The sequence below is a fragment of the Mirounga leonina genome, unplaced genomic scaffold (assembly GCF_011800145.1).
Source record: "Mirounga leonina isolate KUSES-001 unplaced genomic scaffold, KU_Mleo_1.0 Mir_173, whole genome shotgun sequence".
Taxonomy (NCBI): Eukaryota; Metazoa; Chordata; class Mammalia; order Carnivora; family Phocidae; genus Mirounga; species Mirounga leonina.
This window is the reverse complement of record NW_023270447.1, coordinates 41,540,718-41,561,522: the sequence shown is the minus strand read 5'-3', so window position 1 is coordinate 41,561,522 and position 20,805 is coordinate 41,540,718. Positions and strand designations below refer to the sequence as shown.

Below are 20,805 nucleotides of genomic sequence, written 5' to 3'. Positions count from 1 at the left end.
GGGGGGGGGTGTTGGAAAAGGGAGAGAGACAGGTTTAAAAAAAAAAAAAAACTTCCGGGTCTCATGACCGGGAAGGCAGAAAAACAAAAGGGAGACGAGACAAAACTCCAGGGGAAGGATGTGTGCGTGTGTGTGTGCACGCGCGCGCGCACGCGCTTCCCCCTCCCGCCTGGGCTCCAAGAAGGGAGGCTCCCGCAGCGGACAGGGAGCATCCTCCCATCCAGAGAGCCCAGTGGAGCCCCCCGCTTCTAGCCGTGGCGCCGCCCGTCCTAGTCCCACACTCGCTGCAAACGCTCTGCGAAGCTGTCAGCTTGGTCCCTTCTGGCCCCTCCACTTGCTCTTCACCCCGGAGCCCGCACCCTTGCTCTCAAGCGGGTGTAAGGTTCTGGGTTACGTTCAGGGAAATCTCACCATGAACGGAGGAAATAATAAAGTTTAAAGGCTACCGAATTTCCTGTGTTTTAAGATAGTTTGTTTCCATGCTGTTGTTTATGACAACCGCGTGGCAACGCTAGGCAGAATCTTACATTGGTTCGAATTCTTCCTCTCTTCCTCTTTCTCTATACCCTTTTCTCTCTCTTCCCAAAGCGAGACACACCCTTGTGTGGTGGTCCGGGGTGGGGGTGGGGGGTGTGTGGCGACGGACCCTTCATAGCTTGATTTACTTTGTAAGAAGTCTTTAATAAGTGGTGGTTCAGGGCCAGGGTGCATTGTTTAAGAAGACGGTTGCATGCAGCAAGGTGGATTCGCGTTACACTGATCGTATTCATATTTGGAGGGCGTGATAGACATTTCATTCTTTCCCAAGTCTCGTGTCCACGGTTGCTGAAGAAAACAGAGTATTTGGGAACTCTGCCACGTTTTTCAGTGAGATACAAAATTTTGTACTTTTGTTTACTACTGCATTTCCTTTGGGCACTTTCACTTTTGTTTCTCTTGAGTATCCTTTCTGGGTTCTTGTCTCAATTTCACAATTCACTGCCGAAATGGACTTTACAATCGACTAGGGTTCCTCGGTTTACAGGCGCAGAAACGAGACCGTGAGTAGTGATGCAAGTTGCTCCAGGTCACACATTTAATTAGGGCGGAGCTTGGATTGAGCGCAGCTCACCTGATAGCTCTGCAGGAGGGGTGGAGATGGAGGGTGGGGGATGGTAACGTCTGGCAGCAACTCTGCTTTGTAAGATTGATATCCTAGAAATTAAAGATGGAGAACACTTACCAGATCATTACCTTCTTGGGACTGGTGTGAATTGATTGCTTCTTCAAAACCCCCTTTCTTGTGTTTTTGACTCAACTATGCCTGTTAATTCAGATTCCATTTCACTCTTCCCAATGAGACTTGGTCATCTCACTGAACAGCCCTACATGATTGTAATGAATTGTTTTTATTAGATTCACAGAGTAGATCACTGCCCCTTTGTCCACCTACTGTTTCCTTTTTATATTTATTTCATGGTGCCTTTCACACTTCAGCATATGTAACAGTTGATGTATCTCCCTGAACTGGAGGGTAAGCTTGGAGGGCAGGGCCATGCCATATTCATTTTGTATCTCGCACCTTGCCTGGCAATGAATAAGCAAATTAAGGCCTGATGAGGATTTTTCTTCCCCCGTAATTCCTTCCTAACCATCTCTAGGAAATTCCTTCCATGTTTCTGGTGAAGGCAGAACACTGAAGATGCTTTTTAATTCTTACACCTTTGCAGACCATTTTTGGCAGCCTTCTACTTTACAGAGCCAAGCAAAACATAATTTGTTTATTCCGTTGTTTGTTTTTTTTAACCAACTGCTTTCTCCCCTCTTTTTACCTCGTTTGGTTCCTCTTCAAATTCCTTCTAATTCGTGTAATTAGTTATGCCATCGCTTGCCTTTTGACTTTTGCTTTCTTAGGCTCCAAAAGGTTGGTAAAGTTTAAACTTCGATTTAACTAACCTTCCTGAGCCAGGAACACAGGCAGTTGAGCAGTGTGAAGAGGGCTGCTGAAAAGATCTCAGCATCTGGACAAAGAGTGCACATTCACAGCTTTAAAAGACTAGAGAATAACTGATGCATGCAATCATATTGACAGCTCAGCGGAGGGTCTGGATTGTCCCACAGATGAGTTCATACACATCTGGATCAATGAGGTTCGATCACATATCTGAACATGAACCACAAGTATTCCTTTGGATGGGGCAAATGAAGTTGGTATTACTGATGGTAACATCTAAAGTCCATATGTTTCATCCTGGATAGTAACAGTGTGGTAATAATTTTAAATATAACCGTATCACCTTCCAGCAAGATGGAGATGACACCTAATTATATTTAAAAGCATGTGCTCCCTTAAGTACAAAGGTGAACAGAGAAAAAAGGAACATAAATAAAAAATACAAAAAATACCTTCATATTTCTTCCACGCATGTATACTCACACATCATTACAAAGAAGATCAAAATTTAGTCCTCTGGAGTACTACATGGTTGCTGATTAAAGTAGAGCTCTTATAGGCACTCTAACAATATTCTTCATCTCTCCCATACACACTTAAAACAATGACAACTCCCGATGTGTGACAGCCTGGACTTTGGAATCAGGTTCTGATCTCAGCCCTGCTAATCTATTAGCTGGGCAAGTTTCTCATCAGTTCTGATTCTGTATAAAGAAATAGAAAACAAGCATAATGTCACCTACCTCAAAGAGAAGGTTTTAGGATTGAAATTTCATCAGAATTTTAAAAATATATGTAAAGCCCCCACCCTGGTATGATGCTTAGAATATAATCTCCAATAATGGGGGGCTGTAATAATTTTTTAATTGTATTTTTATTAATCCCATGTGCTTCCTAGAATTATTCTTTCCCTTTTGGCTTCCTGCTCTTGAAAATTCAACAAACCTAGTATTAGTGAAAGTTCTCTGACTATGAAGTCCTGCCTTCAAGAAGTTCACACTTCAGCCTTGGAAAAATACATACAGAAGTAACTGTACTGATACTGGTAGATGGAAGACAAACACTTAATTCATACCACTTTATGATGATCTAAATGAGAAGCATTTACTTAAGATCTAGCTTCACTAATACCCAAGCAAAGACAAAGCTTCTGGAAGCAGTTAGGAAAATGCCACACACACACACACACACACACACACACACGCACACACACACAATCCTAAACCCTCACATTTTCACACACACGAGGAAGATTACCCTTAAAACTCCATCCAATCAGTATAATTCTGCAGCTTTTGAAAATGGTTTTCTGGTCCAATGTAAGAGGCAGGCTTCTTTTGCATTCGAGTGAAAACTATGCTGGATTGTACCTTTGAAATAATGTTGGAGAAGTGTAGTTAATAGGAAGCACTTCTGGTTGTTAATTAATTAGACCAGTTTAATCAAGAACTATTTTCTGAGAAACTTATTCCCAGCCCTGGGTCAGGTGCTAAAGAAACAAAGATGAGGAAGACATAGACTTTGTCCTTAAGGAACTCATTCAACAAATGTTTATTGATTACCTACTGGGGATGCAGTGGTGAAAAAGACATTGAGCTTATTAGCAGGGGATTGATATATACACCTTATCTTTACAGCACCCTCAAGAAGGGTTTGATTGACACAGGGTTTGGGCAAGGCAAAAAATATACCCCACCTTCAAAACATTCTTTGTTCCTCAAAACAAAGAACAGCTCTTGAAAAAAGAAAAGATTGGTCTCTTCAGCTGGATTGAACCTTGGAATCTCCCTGGCATTCGGCAGAATTGTGAAGTGAATGAAATTAAATTCAATTCTCCTGGAGTCTAGACTATTTAAACAGCTTTCTGGTCTCTCAGTTCCTGACTTTCTCAACTCTTGTTTTGTTCTCCAAAGGTTGATTCTAAAATGCAAATCTGATTATATTATGCTCCTGCTTAAAAACTTTCATGGCTCGCCATTATCTGCCAAGCATGGCACACAAGATCGTTTCTGATCTTGCTCTGCCAAAGCCTTCCCACCTCATCCTTCATAACACTCAGGTAAGGGTTGTCAGATTCTGTAAATAAAAATACAGGATGCCCAGTTACATTTAAATTTCAGATAAGCAACATTTTTTTTGGTATAAATGTGTCCCCAATATTGCATGGGACATACTTACACTAAAAGGCTTTCATTATTTATCTGAAATCCAAATTTAAATAAGCATCCTCCATTTTATCTGGCAACTCTACTCATGCTAGTCTGATTGATTAACTTGCCATTCCCCACTAGTCTCTTCATGTCTTTGTAAGTGCTTGATAACCTCTCCATTCTGCCCCTCATCCACATGGTGTGTTTCTGTTTCTTCTTCAAAAGCCAGTCATGGGCTTCTGAAACCCTGCAGGTGTGAGCACGGAATCCAGTGTGCTGGGGGTGGGCCTGGCTATCTGTGTGCTTTGTTTAATATCTGGGCTTCTGCCCCAGTTCCTGTTCATCCTTCCCTCTCTCCCTCCTGGTACTGGAGTTCTGCCCTGAACCCTAGTTAATTTGGCTGGGACCCACACACAGTTCTTTACCCTTGCCAACTTTCTCCCTGAGGCTTGTGGGGCTAGATCCTTTCTCCCAGCAGTTGGTTGGCTCCTGACCTAAACTGCATGGATCACTGAAACCTGCCTCAGATGCCACTGCCTTCCTGTCTTACTTACTATAAAAGATAGACAAGATACTCAAATGAGATCAAGTTTGTGAGTGTGGTTTGTAAACTATAAAGCCTCCACGATGGCAATTTAGTTTTTAGAGACTAATTTCAAGTTCTTCACCTGGTCATGTGTATGAAAACCTCTCTTTAAGGTGCTCTGGATTTCCCTTGTTTCTGCTCCTGCCTAGTGATATATGATGCTGAAAATGATGGGGATATTTTCCAAAGGTCCTCTAATTTTGATTCGTGCGTTCAACCACACTGGCTATTTTATTATGAATGGATTTAGACTGGTGGCTGTAATTTTTTAAATTTTAGTCTTATGATCCAGGACACACTTCTTCGCAGCTCCAACCAGAGTCTCGTGAACTATGTCATACCCTGAGTATGTGTAATGAACTCTGATATTTTCTATTAGATTTCACCTTTTAAAAATTGGGCAACCCACCAAGTTAATTTCATAATCTGATAATAGATTGTGACTTGCATTTTGCTAAACACTGATCTGCACTATCCATTTGGGATTTCTGTATCAACCAACTGACCAGGACAGTTGTCAAAAGTCTACCTCATTTGGTGCTGTCTCCAGTAGGAACCACCTTGTCCACAAAAGGAGTTGAGGGCACCTCACTGAAGTAAGTCACAGTTGTTCCTGCTGATAACATCAGCAAGCCGAGTACTGCAGCCAGACTTTCTAAGCTGCCTGAGGTTAGTATATATAATTCCTGGCGAGGCCATTTACAGAGATGGAGAGCTGCAAAATCATCACACCTGACAACTACATTTATCTTAGCATAGAGGGATATTGTTTGGGAGCAATTCTTAGGCTTTTTTCTTTTAAGGTTTTATTTATTTATTTGAGAGAGAGAGGTGGAAGAGCAGAGGGGGAAGGAGTGAGAATCTCAAGCAGACTCTGCACTGAGCACGGAGCCTGATGCAGGGCTGGAGCCCACAACTGCAAGATCATGACCTGAGCCAAACCCAGAGTCAGAAGCTTAACTGACTGTGCCACCCACACGCCCCATCTTTCTCAGACTTTTAAAATTATTCCTGGTTGGAGACGCCTGGGTGGCTCAGTCGGTTAAGCGGCTGCCTTCAACTCAGGTCATGATCCCAGGCTCCTGGGATCGAGTCCCGCATCGGGCTCCTTGTTCCGTGGGGAGTCTGCTTCTCCCTCTGCCTGCCGCTCCCCCTGCTTGTTCTCTCTCTCTGACAAATAAATAAATAAAAAATCTTAAAAAAAAAAATTATTCCTGGTTGGGTTAAAGAGACTTTTAGGTTTCTGAGGTTTCACATTAATTTCAGATACAAAACATAAATGAAGACTCTCTCATTCACTGCTATGATTTTGTTTTACTCTCCTCCCTGAATGGTGAGCAGGTTCATCTGATATTCAGACCTTGAAGAAGCTGGGCAACACTAGATTCCAAAGACAATCAGGGAAATATATGGAAAGGAAATATGGCTCAAATGGAGTGGAAAGAAGACTAATTATCTAAATAATTTTTATGATACAGGTGGTCAACCCAGCTGCTATAATTCAGGATCTTCACACACACACACACACACACACACACACACACTCCCTACGTTCTTCTCTCACTCAGAGCTGCTTCATTCGTTTTTCTTTATGGTAGGGTTTTAATTGCGTTTGTTTTCTTGGCCTTGAAAAGACCAGTTTCAGAACAATGGTGGCACAAAAGCTGGACTGGAGAGAATTTAAACGAGAACAGGAAAAAAGAGGAATTAGAGGCAGCTAATACAGTGTAGACAACTGTTCTGCTACAAGAGATTACAGAGAAATAAGATGGTAACCAAATGAGGGAAATTCAGTCAAGGGGAGATTTTTATTTGTTTGTCTTTAATATGCTTGAAATGATTTGTTTGTCTACCAGTGGAGATGACCCAGTAGAGGAAAAATTCATGATGTAGAATAGAGTGGGAGGGTTTGCTGGCTTGGTGTTCCTAAGTCTACAAGAGGATGGCATCTCATGCACTAGTGGAAGGTTTTATATGGGAGCCCTGAGAGTGCATCCTGACTGACAGAAGATAAGGCAGGGTCTAAGGGGATACACCCATATGGACATGTGGATGCGGTAAGAATCAGTGGAAGTTGTCCTCTGACTGTTCAGTTTTCTCAATGAGGTAAGAAGCACAGTCATCAACTGGGAGTGAGAATGGGGGAGAGGAGAGAAAAGCAGAAAGTGAATGTAGTAATGTAGAATGTAGGCAAGTGACTGAATGAGGCAGATGTGGGACGTTAGCTGGGAAACAGCAAGGGCCTTCTTAAGTTCCTGGTGACAAGTTTGGGGTGAGACCAGTCTAGGTGGGCAGTTGGATTTGTAACAGTGTTGTGATTTTGCCAACCAGTGTGAGAGATTAATGTGATTAAGGAAGTTGAGGGAGTGATTATATTTACTGACTCTGAATTTTAATCTGAACAAAGAGGGAATACACAGCCTCAAGGGACAAAGTACACTAAAAAAAAAAAAAAAAAAAAAATGGTGCCTAAAATGCTCCTCCTTCTGGTCTTTGCAAGACTGGCTCCCTCTTGTGGTCCAGTCATTTTCTAATATCATGGTTTTAACGCTCTCCTGAGTACTTAAGATACTTTCCTTTTACTTTCCTCTGTCTGTCTATCTATCCATCCCTCCTCAATTTCACAGCTACTAGAAGATAAGCTCTGGGAGGACAAGGACCTCATCCATATTGTTCACTATTTTATAGACACAGCATTTATAGATTTTTTTTTTATTTTTATTTATTTGAGAGAGAGAATGAGATAGAGAGAGAGATCATGAGGGTCAGAAGGAGAAGCAGACTCCCTGCCGAGCAGGGAGCCCGATGCGGGACTCGATCCGGGGACTCCAGGATCATGACCTGAGCCGAAGGCAGTTGCTTAACCAACTGAGCCACCCAGGCGCCCCGACACAGCATTTATTTGAACAGGAAAATTCCAAAAGGTATTTGATAGAAGAATGATAGAGACTACGGTATGATTTGTAAGGTCTTTTCCATCCTAATCATGCTCTTCTCTACGAGCTCCTGGGAAATACAGTTAAGGTTTTCTCGGTTTTCTCCTTCTAACCTCCTCCAAGAGAAAGAAAATCTGTCCACCAGGGTTAGAGCTGCTTGCTAAACCGTCCATGTCAGGTCTTCAGAGGGTATGGAAAGGAAAGTTCAAGGACAATTTTACCAGAGTTATACAGGCACCAGATATTTCTAAGGTGAGCCAGAAAGGGTACTATGAAGTCACAATAGCTTTCTGTTTTGTTTAAAACATCCTTATTGAGGTTTAATTTAGATACCATAAAAATCACCCATTTTAAGTGTACACTTCATTGAATTTTAGTGAGTTTATACAATTAGACAACCATCACCACAATTCAGTTTTAGAGCACTTTCATGACAGCAAAAAGTTCCCTTAGTGCCTGTTTGCAATCCATCTCTGCTCCCACCCCAGCCCTAGGCAACCACTGATCTGTCTACAATTTTGCCTTTTCTAAAATTTTCATATAAATGGAATCATATAATATGTAGCCTTTTGTGCCTGCCTCGTTCCATTTAGTATAATAATATTCCCCTCTATAGACATACAATGTTTTGTCTATCAATTTACCAGTTGAAAGATGCTGTTTGCAGTTTGGGGACTATTGTGAATAATACTGCAGTGAATATTTGTGTACAGGTTTTTGTGTGGACATACATTTTCATTTCTTTTGGATAGATACCTAGGAGTTGAGTTGCTAAGTCAATTGATAAGTGTATGTTTGGATTTTTAAAAAGTGCCAAAGTTTCCCAAAGTGGCTGTCTCATTTTATGTTCCCACTAGCAATCAATGTGTTTCTCTGTATCTTCACAAACACTCGGTCAGTCTTTTTTGTTTTATCCATTCTAGCAGGTGTGGTGTGGTACGTCATTTTGGTTTTAACTTGCATTTCTCTGATGACTAATGATGTTAAACATCTTTTCACATACTCACCTGCCATTTATATATCTTCTTTGGTAAGGTGATTATTCAAATATTTTGCTCATTTCTTATTGGGTTGTTTGTCCTCTTGCTGCTGAATTTTTTTTTTTTTTTTTTTTTTGCTGCTGAATTATAAGAGTTCTTTATATATTCTGGATTCAAGTCCTTTATCAGATATATGTTTTGCAAATATTTCCATTCTCTTGTGTCTTTTGAAGAGCAAAAGTTTGGATTTTGATAAAGTCCAATTGGTTGGATTTTGTCTTTGATTGCTTTTACTTTTTGTGTTATATATAAAGAACTCTTTGCCTGATTCAAGGCTGTGAATATTTCATCCTGTGTTTTCTTTTAAGTCGTTATGTATGGTGTAAGGTAAAGGTTGAATTTCATTTTTTTACAGATGTTTGTCTGATGGTCCCAGCATCTATTGTTGAAAGAGCTATCCTTTCCCACTTAATTACTTGGCATCTTTCTCAAAAATCAATTGACTGTATACGTGAAGATCTGTTCCTAGATTCTCCATTCTCTTCCATCCACTTAAATGCCTATTGTTTCTTGATTATCATAGCTCTGTAGTAAGTTTCAAAACCAAATAAGGTCCTCTGACTTGGTATTTCTTTTTCAAAATTGTTTTACTATTCTAGGTTCTTTGCACTTTTATATAAATTTTAGAAACAGCTTTTCAGCATCCACCAAAAAAAAAAAAAAAAAGCCTACTGGGATTTTGATGGGTATTACATTGAATCTATACAGCAACTTGGGAAAATTGCCATCTTACCAATATTGAATTTCCAACTCATGGATTTTATATATCTCCCCATTTTTATAAGTCCTCTTTAATTTCACTTAGCAATGGTGTGTAGTTTTCAATACACAGACTTGTGCTTCTCTTGTTAAATTTATTTCTAGGTACTATATTCCTGTAATGCTATTATAAATGGAATTAATTCATTTTAAAATTGCTTACTGGTAGTTTATAGAAATATAATTGGTTTCTGTATATTGATCTTGTGTCCTACAGCCTTGTTAAACACACTTTTTAGTTCTAGGTTTTGGAGATTCTTTGCAATTAAAAAAACTTTTAGCTATGTTGAAGTATAATAGACAAAGAAAAATTTAATATATTTTGTTACTTAATATTAATTAAACAATATTTAATTAGTAAATTAACAAATAAGTTAATTAAAATTAACTCTAATATTTAAAATATACAATGTGATGATTTGATATACGTATACATTATGAAAGAATTCCCACCAATGAGTTAACTAACACACCCATCACCTTGCATAAATATACCTTTTTTCTTCCTTTTTTTTGGTAAGAACACTTAAGTTTTATTGTCTCAGCAAATTTCAATTATACATTACAATATTTTCAATAATAGTCACCATGCTATAAATTAAATCCTCACCCCTTGTTCATCTTATAACTGAAAGTTCATACCCTTTTATCAGCATCTCCCTAATTTCCCCCATCCTTTAGCCCCTGGAACCACCATTGTGCCCTCTGTTTCAAAATTTTTTTTAAAGTTCCAGATATATATTATACCATGCAGTATTTGTCTTTCTCCGCCTGGTTGATTTCACTTATCCTAATGCTCTCCAGTTTCATCCATGTTATCACAAAGCAGGACTTCCTCCCTTTTTAAGGTGGAGTAATATTCCACTTTGTGTGTGTGTGTATGTGTGTATATCTCACATTTTCTTTTTTTCTTTTTTAAAGATTTTATTTATTTATTTGACAGAGAGAGAGAGGGCGAGCACAAATGGGGGAGCCGCAGGAAGAGGGAGGCAGAAGGAGAAGCAGGCTCCCCGCTGAGCAAGGAGCCTGATGTGGGGCTCCATCCCTGGACCCTGGGATCATGACCGGAGCTGAAGGCAGGCTCTTAACCGACTGAGCCACCCAGGCGCCCCTATCTCACATTTTCTTTATCCAGTCATCATTGACAAACAGGTTGTTTCCATGTCTTGGCTATTGTGAATAATGCTGCAGTGAACATGGGACTAGAAATATCTCTTTGAAATAGTGACTTGTTGTCTCTGGATATGGTGGTTCTATTTTTAATTTCTTAAGGCAAGAAATTAAATTATACGGTTGTATAATTTACTGTTTTCCATAATGGCTATACCAGTTTACATTCCCACTAACAGTGTACAAAGGTTCCTTTTGTAATTTTTTATATACATGATCATGTTGCCTGAGGATCACAATAGCTCTTAAATTCCTTGCTCACTGCATCTCAGTCAACCCTCTCACTTCCTCTAACACCCAACACCATAGTCCTAAAATACCCTTACTCTTGATAATGTCACACATTCCTCCGATGAGGGTAGGGTAGAGTGTCCTTAAATTCCTTCTCAAGACTGGAATGTTGTACTAACAGTTATGTTGCCCCTCATCTGTAGTAATATTCCACATTCATGCACTCTACAAAGATAAACCTGTCACACGAACTAAGTGCTTGTGTTCATGAATCTAGGATTCTTTTCCCCTTTGCTCATGTGATTTGCCTATATCTTTGCTCCAACTGTTGACCAAACCCCCTACTGGTGTCCCTATTCTTCTTCCCAGGTATGAGAATACATTTAACAGATTAAAGTAAAGCCCTTGCCAGGAAATTTTCTGTCTCTAGTGATGCTGTCTTTGTCTGCCTGGATCTATTAGTTATTTTGTAGTAACTCTGAAACGGTGTTCTTATTTTTAATTTCCAAATGCTGTGTGTGTATGCACACACACAGGGGTGGGAATGGATACCTAGTGGCAGCATTTGGCTATCATCCATTACTCAAGCCACACTTTCAGTCACCTAAACTCTATACAATTCTTTTACATGTATCACTATTAATTCATTTTGCCTCCAACTGATCTATTTTGGGGGCCTGTTTAGGACTTGATTAATTATCTCACAGTTACATCTTGTTAGATTCAGGTCATTATTTCAGACCACTGAGATCTTTTTGCATCCTGATTTTCTGCCATCCAGTATAACTTACCCCACCACATTCATGCTTTCCCGTATTTGGGAAGTAGATCACAGTCTTTATCCGAGTGAATTTTGCATGAAAAGGTCAGAGTGGAGACAGTTCACTGTGGCCTTGGAAACCTTTCCCCTACTTTCTTGCAGTCAGCAATTAGCACTCTTTAGGAATGGTTGCTCAACTAGTTACATGGTGATAAATCTGTGCTTCCTTTTCCTCTACTGTAAAATGAGGATAATTTTAGTACCCAACTCATAGGACTGTTGCAAGGATTAAATGATTAAACACTTGCAATATGCTTAGAACAGTGCCCACATAGTATATATGCTCAAGAAGGTGAGCCATTCTTGCAGAGGCCAGGGTTTTATACTCAACAGCTTGGACTTTATCTTCATCTTGTCATTTCCTAGCTGTGCATCCTTAGACATTATTTAACTTCTCTGAAGCTCAGTTTCCTCATCATAAAATAGTTGTGAGAACAGTGCCTTTTTTATAAAGTTGAAGGATTAATGAAGTAACATAGAGTGTTTAATACAGTGCATGACACTCAATAAATATTTGCTGCAATGATTCTTATTGACATTCATCTTAGACAATCTCCCTCTATCCTCCTACCAAGATGTCTCTAAAAGCTTGAAGATTTTCAGATACATTATGTCTATAGCATTCACCTGATCAAACTATTTGGAAATTAAGTAACTACTTTACAGAGTGTGGCTCATTTAAATCGTCTTTTAAAACCCCTCAAAATTGGGGCACCTGGGTGGCTCAGTCGTTAAGCGTCTGCCTTCAGTTCAGGTCATGATCCCAGGGTCCTGGGATCGAGCCCCGCATCGGGCTCCCTGCTCGGCGGGAAGCCTGCTTCTCCCTCTCCCACTCCCCCTGCTTGTGTTCCCTCTCTCGCTGTCTCTCTCTCTCTGTCAAATAAAATCTTTTAATAAATAAAACCCCTCTAAATGAAAAAAATTGAAAAAAAAAGAAAAAAAACCTCTAAAATTCTTTATTTCTTTATTTTAAATTCCATTAATTAACATATGGTGTATTATTAGTTTCAGAGGTAGAGTTCAGTGATTCATCAGTCTTATATAATACCCAGAGCTCATTATATCACATGCCCTCCTTAATGCCCATCACCCAGTTACCCCATTCCCCTACCCACCTCCCCTCCAGCAACCCTCAGTTTGTTTCCTATGATTAAGAGTCTTATGGTTTGTCTCTCTCTCTGATTTCATCTTGTTTTATTTTCCCTCACTTCCCCTATCATCCTCTGTTTTGTTTCTTAAATTCCACATATGATTGAGATCATATAATTGTCTTTCTCTGACTGACTTATTTCACTTAGCACAACACCCCCTAGTTCCATCCATGTCATTGGAAATGGCAAGATTTCTTTTTTTTTTCATGGCTGTGTAGTATTCCATTGCATATAGATAGATAGATAGATAGATAGATAGATAGATAGATAGATAGATAGAGATAGAGATATATCACATCTTCTTTATCCATTCATCTGTTGGTGGACATCTGGGCTTTTTCCATAGTTAGGCTATTGTGGACACCTCTGCTATAAACATTGAAAACCCCTCCAAAATTCTAAAAATATAAGCAAAATAATGACTTAAATGTTTAATTACTATGTTATGGCTAGATTATTAATCTTGGATTCATTTCATGATACCCTAGACTTGTATGTTATGTGTGCTGTATGTACAGTTTCTAAGAGAACCCTAGGGACCCTTGGAAAGACTATGATCATTTTGCAGGCTGGGGAGCATAGTTAGATTACTCAAAATGATTACGAAGGTATATATTTGGTTTTATTACTGCTTTGTTCTTTGATTGATTTGGTGCCAAGAACATAGCTCTGGAATGCAGCCACCAGTGATAATGCTGTTTCTCTGAGAAGATCATCTGCCCCACGATGGTCAGCTAAGATGTGGAGTCTAACCAGATACTGCTTGCCGAATCACAACACTCCTCATGTGTGGTAGGAAAAGAAATCCCAAATCTTACAGGTATGATTTCCACAAAACAAACAATTCAAAAGGTAATGCCCTATAGCAACGAAGAATCAAGGCTTGATTTTTTGATGTAGTTTTTGCGAATTATTATGTGTCACATTTTCTAAAAAGTGTCTGTGTGAGCATAATATAAAACCTTGCAAGTCTGGGGCACCTGGCTGGCTCAGTCAGAAGGGCATGGGACTCTCATTTGGGGGGTTGTGAATTTGAGCCCCATGTTGGGTGTAGAGATTACTAAAAATATAAATAAAACTTTGAAAAAAAAAAACCCAAATCTTGCAAGTCAAACACATTTGGATTTTATTCTCCATCGTGCTTTTTTTAAAAAAAGATTTACTTATTTATTTGAGAAAGAGAGTGCGTATACATGGGGGGGAGGGGCAGAGGGAGAGAGAGAGAGAATCTCAAGCAGACTCCCTGCTGAGTGCAGACCCTGATGCAGGGCTCAATCCCATGACCCTGAGATCATGACCTGAGCCGAAATCAAGAGCAGACACTTAACTGACTAAGCCACCCAGGTGCCCTGCCCCCGCTTTTTAATTTTGGGCACATTACCTATCTTTTTTTTTTTTTTAATTTTATTATGTTATGTTAGTCACCATACCATACATCGTTAGTTTTTGATGTAGTGTTCCATGATTCATTGTTTTCGCATAACACCCAGTGCTCCATGCAGTACGTGCCCTCCTTAATACCCATCACCGGGCTAACAAATCCCCGCTCTCCCCTCCCCTCTAAAACCTTGTTTGTTTCTCAGAGTCCATAGTCTCTCATGGTTCGTCTCTCCCTCCAATTCCCCCCACCCTCATTTTTCCCTTCCTTCTCCTAGTGTCCTCCATGCTATTCCTTATGTTCCACAAATAAGTGAAACCATATGATAATTGACTTTCTCTGCTTGACTTATTTCACTTAGCATAATCTCCTCCAGTCCCATCCATGTTGATGTAAAAGTTGGGTATTCATCTTTTCTGATGGCTGAGTAATATTCCATTGTATAGATGGACCACATCTTCTTTATCCATTCATCTGTTGAAGGGCATCTCGGCTCTTTCCACAGTTTGGCTATTGTGGACATTGCTGCTATGAACGTTGGGGTGCATATGGCCCTTCTTTTCACTACATCTGTGTCTTTGGGGTAAATACCCAGGAGTGCAATTGCTGGGTCATAGGGTAGCTCTATTTTTAAATTTTCGAGGAACCTCCACACTGTTTTCCAAAGTGGCTGTACCAACTTGCATTCCCACCAATGGTGTAAGAGGGTTCCCCTTTCTCCACAACCTCTCCAACATTTGTTTCTTTCCCTGTCCATTTTTGCCATTCTAACTGGTGTAAGTGGTATCTCAATGTGGTTTTGACTTGAATTTCCCTGATGGCTAATGATGATGAACATTTTTTCATGTGTCTGTTAGCCATTTGTATGTCTTCTTCAGAGAAGTGTCTTTTCCTATCTTCTGCCCACTTTTTGACTTGATTATTTGGTTTTTGGGTGTTGAGTTTGAGAAGTTCTTTATAGATCTTGGATACCAGCCCTTTATCTGTAGTGTCATTTGCAAATATCTTCTCCCATTCTGTGGGTTGCCTCTTTGTTTTGTTGACTGTTTCCTTTGCTGTGCAGAAGCTTTTTATCTTGATGAAGTCCCAAAAGTTCATTTTTGCTTTTGTTTCACTAGCTTTTGGAGATGTATCTTGAAAGAAGTTGCTGTGGGCGATGTCAAAGAGGTTACTGCCTATGTTCTCCTCTAGGATTTTGATGGATTCCTGTCTCACATTGAGGTCTTTCATCCACTTTGAGTTTATCTTTGTGAATGGTGTTAGAGAATGGTCGAGTTTCATTCTTCTGCATGTGGCTGTCCAATTTTCCCAGCACCATTTATTGAAGAGACTGTCTTTTTTCCATTGCATGTTTTTTTCTGTTTTGTCAAAGATTATTTGGAGTTGAGGGTCCATATCTGGGTTCTCTATTCTGTTCCATTGGTCTGTATGTCTGTTTTTGTGCCAGTACCATGCTGTGTTAGTGGTCACAGCTTTGTAATATAGCTTGAAATCGGGCAACGTGATGCCCCCAGCTTTGTTTTTCTTTTTCAACATTTCTTTGGCGATTCGGGGACTTTTCTGATTCCATACAAATTTTAGGATTGTTTGTTCCAACACTTTGAAAAATGTTATTGGAATTTTGATCAGGATGGCATTGAAGGTATAGATTGCTCTGGGTAGCATAGACATTTTAACAATGTTTATTCTTCTGATCCATGAGCATGGAATATTTTTCCATCTTTTTGTGTCTTCTTCAATTTCTTTCATGAGTGTTTTGTAGTTCCTAGAGTATAGATCCTTTACCTCTTTGGTTAGATTTATTCCGAGGTATCTTATGTTTTTTGGTGCTATTGTAAATGGAATCATTTCTCTAATTTCTCTTTCTACAGTTGTGTTGTTAGTGTATAAGAAAGCAACTGATTTCTGTACATTGATTTTGTATCCTGCCACATTACTGAATTGCTGTATGAGTTCTAGTAATTTGGGGTGGAGTCTTCTGGGTTTTCCACAGAAAATATCATGTCATCTGCGAAAAGAGAGAGTTTGACTTCTTCTTTGCCAATTTGAATACCTTTTATTTCTTTTTGTTGTCTGATTGCTGTTGCTAGGACTTCTAGTACTATGTTGAACAATAGTGGCGAGAGTGGGCATCCTTGACATGTTCCTGATCTTAAGGGAAAGGCTCTCAGCTTTTCCCCATTGAGGATGATATTCGCTGTGGGTTTTTCATAGATGGATTTTATGAACTTGAGGAATGTTCCCTCTATCCCTATACTCTGAAGAGTTTTAATCAGGAAAGGATGTTGTATTTTGTCAAATTCTCTTTCTGCATCAATTGAGAGGACCATATCGTTCTTCTCCCTCCTCTTATTAATGTGTTCTATCACACTGATTGATTTGCTAATGTTGAACCACCCTTGCATCCCGGGGATAAATCCCACTTGGTTGTGGTGGATGATCCTTTTAATGTATTGTTGGATCCTATTAGCGAGGATTTTGTTGAGGATTTTGCAATCCATATTCATCAGGGATATCGGTCTGAAATTCTCCTTTTTGATGGGGTCTTTGCCTCGTTTGGGGATTAAGGTAATGCTGGCCTCATAGAATGAGTTTGGAAGTTTTCCTTCTGTTTCTATTTTTTGAAACAGCTTCAGTAGAATAGGTATTATTAATTCTTTGAATGTTTGGTAGAATTCCCCAGGGAATCCATTAGGCCCTGGACTCGTTCTTTGGGAGGTTTTTGATCACTGTTTCAATCTCGTTACTCGTTATTGGCCTATTCAGGTTGTCAATTTCTTCCTGTTTCAGTCTTGGCAGCTTATAGGTTTCCAGGAAGGCCTCCATTTCATCCAGATTGCTCAGTTTATTGGCATATCGTTGTTGATAATAATTTCTAATAATTGTTTCTATTTCCTTGGTGTTAGTCGTGATCTCTCCCCTTTCATTCATAATTTCATTAATTTGGGTCCTTTCTCTTTTCTTTTGGATAAGTCTGGCCAGTGGCTTATCGATCTTATTAATTCTTTCAAAGAACCAGCTTCTAGTTTCATTGATCTGATCTACTGTGTTTCTGGTTTCTAATTCATTGATTTCTGCTCTAATTTTAATTATTTCTCTTCTAATGTGTGGCTTAGGCATTGTTTGTTGCTTTTTCTCTAGTTCTTTAAGGTGTAGAGTTAGTTGGTGAATTCAGGATTTTTCTGTTTTTTTGAGTGAGGCTTGGGTGGCTATGTATTTCCCCCTTAGGACCGCCTTTGCAGTATCCCATAGGTTTTGGACCGATGTGTTTTCATTCTCATTGATTTCCATGAATTGTTTAAGTTCTTCTTTGATTTCCTGGTTGACCCAAACATTCTTGAGCAGAGTGGTCTTTAGCTTCCAAGTGTTTGAATTTCTGCCAAATTTTTTCTTGTGATTGAGTTCCAGTTTTAAAGCATTGTGGTCTGAGAATATGCAGGGAATAATCTCAATCTTTTGGTATCAGTTGAGACCTGATTTGTGCCCCAGTTTGTGGTCTATTCTGGAGAAAGTTCCATGTGTGCTCAAGAAGAATGAGTATTCTGTTGTTTTAGGGTGGAATGTTCTGTAAATATCTATGAGGTCCATCTGGTCCAATGTATCATTCAAAGCTCTTGTTTCCTTGTTGATTTTCTGCTTAGATGATCTGTCCATTGCTGAGAGTGGAGTATTGAGGTCTCCTACAATTAATGTATTGTTATCAATATGACTCTTTATTTTGGTTAACAGTTGGCTTAAGTAGATGGCTGCTCCCATGTTGGGGGCATAGATATTTACAATTGTTAGATCTTCTTGTTGGATAGACCCTTTAAGAATGATATAGTGTCCTTCCATGTCTCTAATTACAGACTTTAGTTTAAAATCTAATTTGTCTGATATAAGAATTGCTACCCCAGCTTTCTTTTGAGGTCTGCTGGCATGGAAGATGGATCTCCATCCCTTCACTTTCAGTCTGGATGTATCTTTAGGTTCAAAATGAGTCTCTTGTAGGCAGCATATGGATGGGTCCTGTCTTTTTATCCAATCTGCAACCCTGTGCTGTTTTATGGAAGAGTTTAGGCCATTCACATTGAGAGTGATTATTGAAAGATATGAATTGTCATCATGTTGCCTGTGAAGACGTTGTTTTTATAGATTGTCCCAGTAAATTTCTGTTGTATATCACTCTTGGGGTCTTTCTCCTTTTATAGAACCCCCTTAATATTTCTTGCAGGGCCAGCTTAGTGGTCACATATTCTTTCAGTTTCTGCCGGTTGTGGAAGCTCTGCATCTCTCCATCCATTCTAAATGAAAGCCTTGCCAGATAAAGTATTCTTGGCTGCATGTTCTTCTCATTTAGTACACTGAATATGTCTTGCCAGGCCTTTCTGGCTTGCCAGGTCTCTGTGGATAGGTCTGACGTTATTCTGATGTTCTTCCCTCTGTACGTAAGGAATCTCTTCCCCCTAACTGCCCTTAAGGTGGTTTCCTTGGTTCTAAGATTTGCAAGTTTTACTATTACATGCCGGGGTGTTGGCCTGTTTTCCCTGATCTTGGGAGGGGTCCTCTCTGCCTCTAGGACGCGAATGTTTTTTCATTCCCCAGATTAGGGAAGTTCTCAGCTAAGATTTGCTCAAATACATCTTCTAGTCCTCTCTCTCTCTCCACTCCCTCCGGGATTCCAATTATTCTGACATTGGAATGCTTCATGGTGTCACTTATTTCTCTGATTCTATTTTCATGGATTCTGAGTTGTTTTTCCCTGACCTCCTCTTTTCCCTTTTTATCTATTATATCGTCTTCCAGGTCACATATTTGTTCTTCTGCCTCAGTTACCCTAGCTGTTAGATTATCTAGATTGGATTGGATCTCACTGAAAGCATTTTTTTTTAAAGATTTTATTTATTTATTTGAGAGAGAGAGAATGAGAAACAGAGAGCATGAGAGGGAGGAGGGTCAGAGGGAGAAGCAGACTCCCTGCCGAGCAGGGAGCCCGATGCGGGACTCGATCCCGGGACTCCAGGATCATGACCTGAGCCGAAGGCAGTCGCTTAACCAACTGAGCCACCCAGGCGCCCCTCACTGAAAGCATTTTTAAGTTCTGCCAATTCAGCTTTCATTTCTGCCCTTAGAGACTCTGTGTTGACATTAATTGATTTCTCCATTCTAGCCATTGTCTTCACAATTGCTAGCCTGAATTCCATCTCCAACATCTTGGTTATATCTGCATCCATTTGTAAATCTGCAGCATAAGTCATAATCTCTGAGTCTTTTCTATTTTGGGGGGCTCCTCCTCCTAGTCATTCTGTTGATGGGTGTTTGAGGGAATGTATAGAGTCCAAATTATTGACCAGAACCCAAGCAAGATGCACCTGTTTTCTTGGGACCTTAGGGTTGCTGGCCTCTTGTTTTCCCAGCCTGTCTTCTGTGGGAGGGGCCTGCTGCGCTGTTACTCAGGCAACCCTATTTGGGCGGAGTTGCCCTGCCCCCCTGTGGGGGGGATGGGCTCAGCGGGAGTCAGTTTTGGGGGCTTTTGTTCTCTGGCGCCTTTCCCTGGCGGCTTTCCGCATTTCTTCCGCGAGTCAGAGCAGAAGAGAGTTTCCAACCCTCTGCCTCAGAGCAGAGAGATCGCAATCTGTTCTTCAGTGAGCTCCCAGGCCACACCGTCTCCGTTTCTGTCCGTGCTGGTATAAACTGCAGCGTCCTGGGTTGTGCGCCCCTCCGCAGTGCTCCCAGTCCTGCCTCCAGGTCGGGGCAGGCCTCTGCCCTTGGTGCTTCTAAAACCGCCAGCCGCTCCCAGTTTGCGCACGCGACCCCGCCTCTCTGGGTTTCTGCCCCGGGGGCTGCAGTTCACAGGGGCGATCCCTCCACTCCGGGTTTCCATCCTGGGGGGTGCAGTTCGCAGGCACGACCCCGCAGCTCCGGGTTTCCACCCCGGGGGCTGCCCTAGAGTCCTTTCCCTGCCGCTACCGGTCTGCGAGTCTGTGCCCCGTCCCCAGCGTGTGAGGCTGTCACTCACCGGCGGTGTCGGATCCCCAGGTCCAGGCACCCTCCCGCTGCCGTTTATCCTCCGATATCTGCCCGCGGAATCACGGCTCTCCGCTTCGTACCTCAAAACCAACTGCCTGCAATATTCTGTTTGTAGAGATCCAGATCTTACATCTCAGGCTGGTTTCGTGGGTGCTCAGAGTGGTCTGGTAGATATCCAGCTCAATTCCGGGGACCAGTGGAAATAGGGTCCCCTACTCCTCCGCCATCTTCCCCCCGCCAGCCACATTACCTATCTTTATGGACTCTCAGGATTTCTTTTCCAAAACGTAGATAATAATTACCAAAAGGATTGTTCCAAAGATTAGATGATGAGTATAAAGCACAGAGTATACTGCCTGGCACATGGTAGATGCTCAGTAAGTGTTAGTTCCTTTCCTCTTCATCCATTAAAAAATATGAATGGAATAGGGGAAAAATAGTATTTTTTTAACTTGATTCTGGTTTGACTTGGCACCTTTAAAAAATACAAAGAGAGTGTTTTATTTTATTTTATTTTAAGATTTTTTTATTTATTCATTTGAGACACAGAGATACAGAGAGAGAGAACATGAGCAGGGGGAGAAGCAGAGGGAGGGGGAGAAGCAGAGGGAGGGGGAGAAGCAGAGGGAGGGGGAGAAGCAG

The 20,805-nt window shown here is 40.6% G+C and overlaps 1 protein-coding gene across 2 annotated transcripts in view; it reads left to right on the top strand.

Moving 5' to 3' along the window:
- The first annotated feature begins 964 nt into the window (after positions 1-964).
- AK4 (adenylate kinase 4) overlaps positions 965-20,805 on the top strand; it is a 126,424-nt gene continuing 106,583 nt past the window's right edge. Inside the window, exons 1-2 of one of the 2 annotated variants that reach the window (XM_035018356.1) lie at positions 965-1,040; positions 13,437-13,596. The gene's annotated coding sequence lies outside the window, so the exon portion shown is untranslated. The remainder of the gene's footprint in view (positions 1,041-13,436; positions 13,597-20,805) is intronic. The other variant, XM_035018357.1, reaches the window with a different exon arrangement.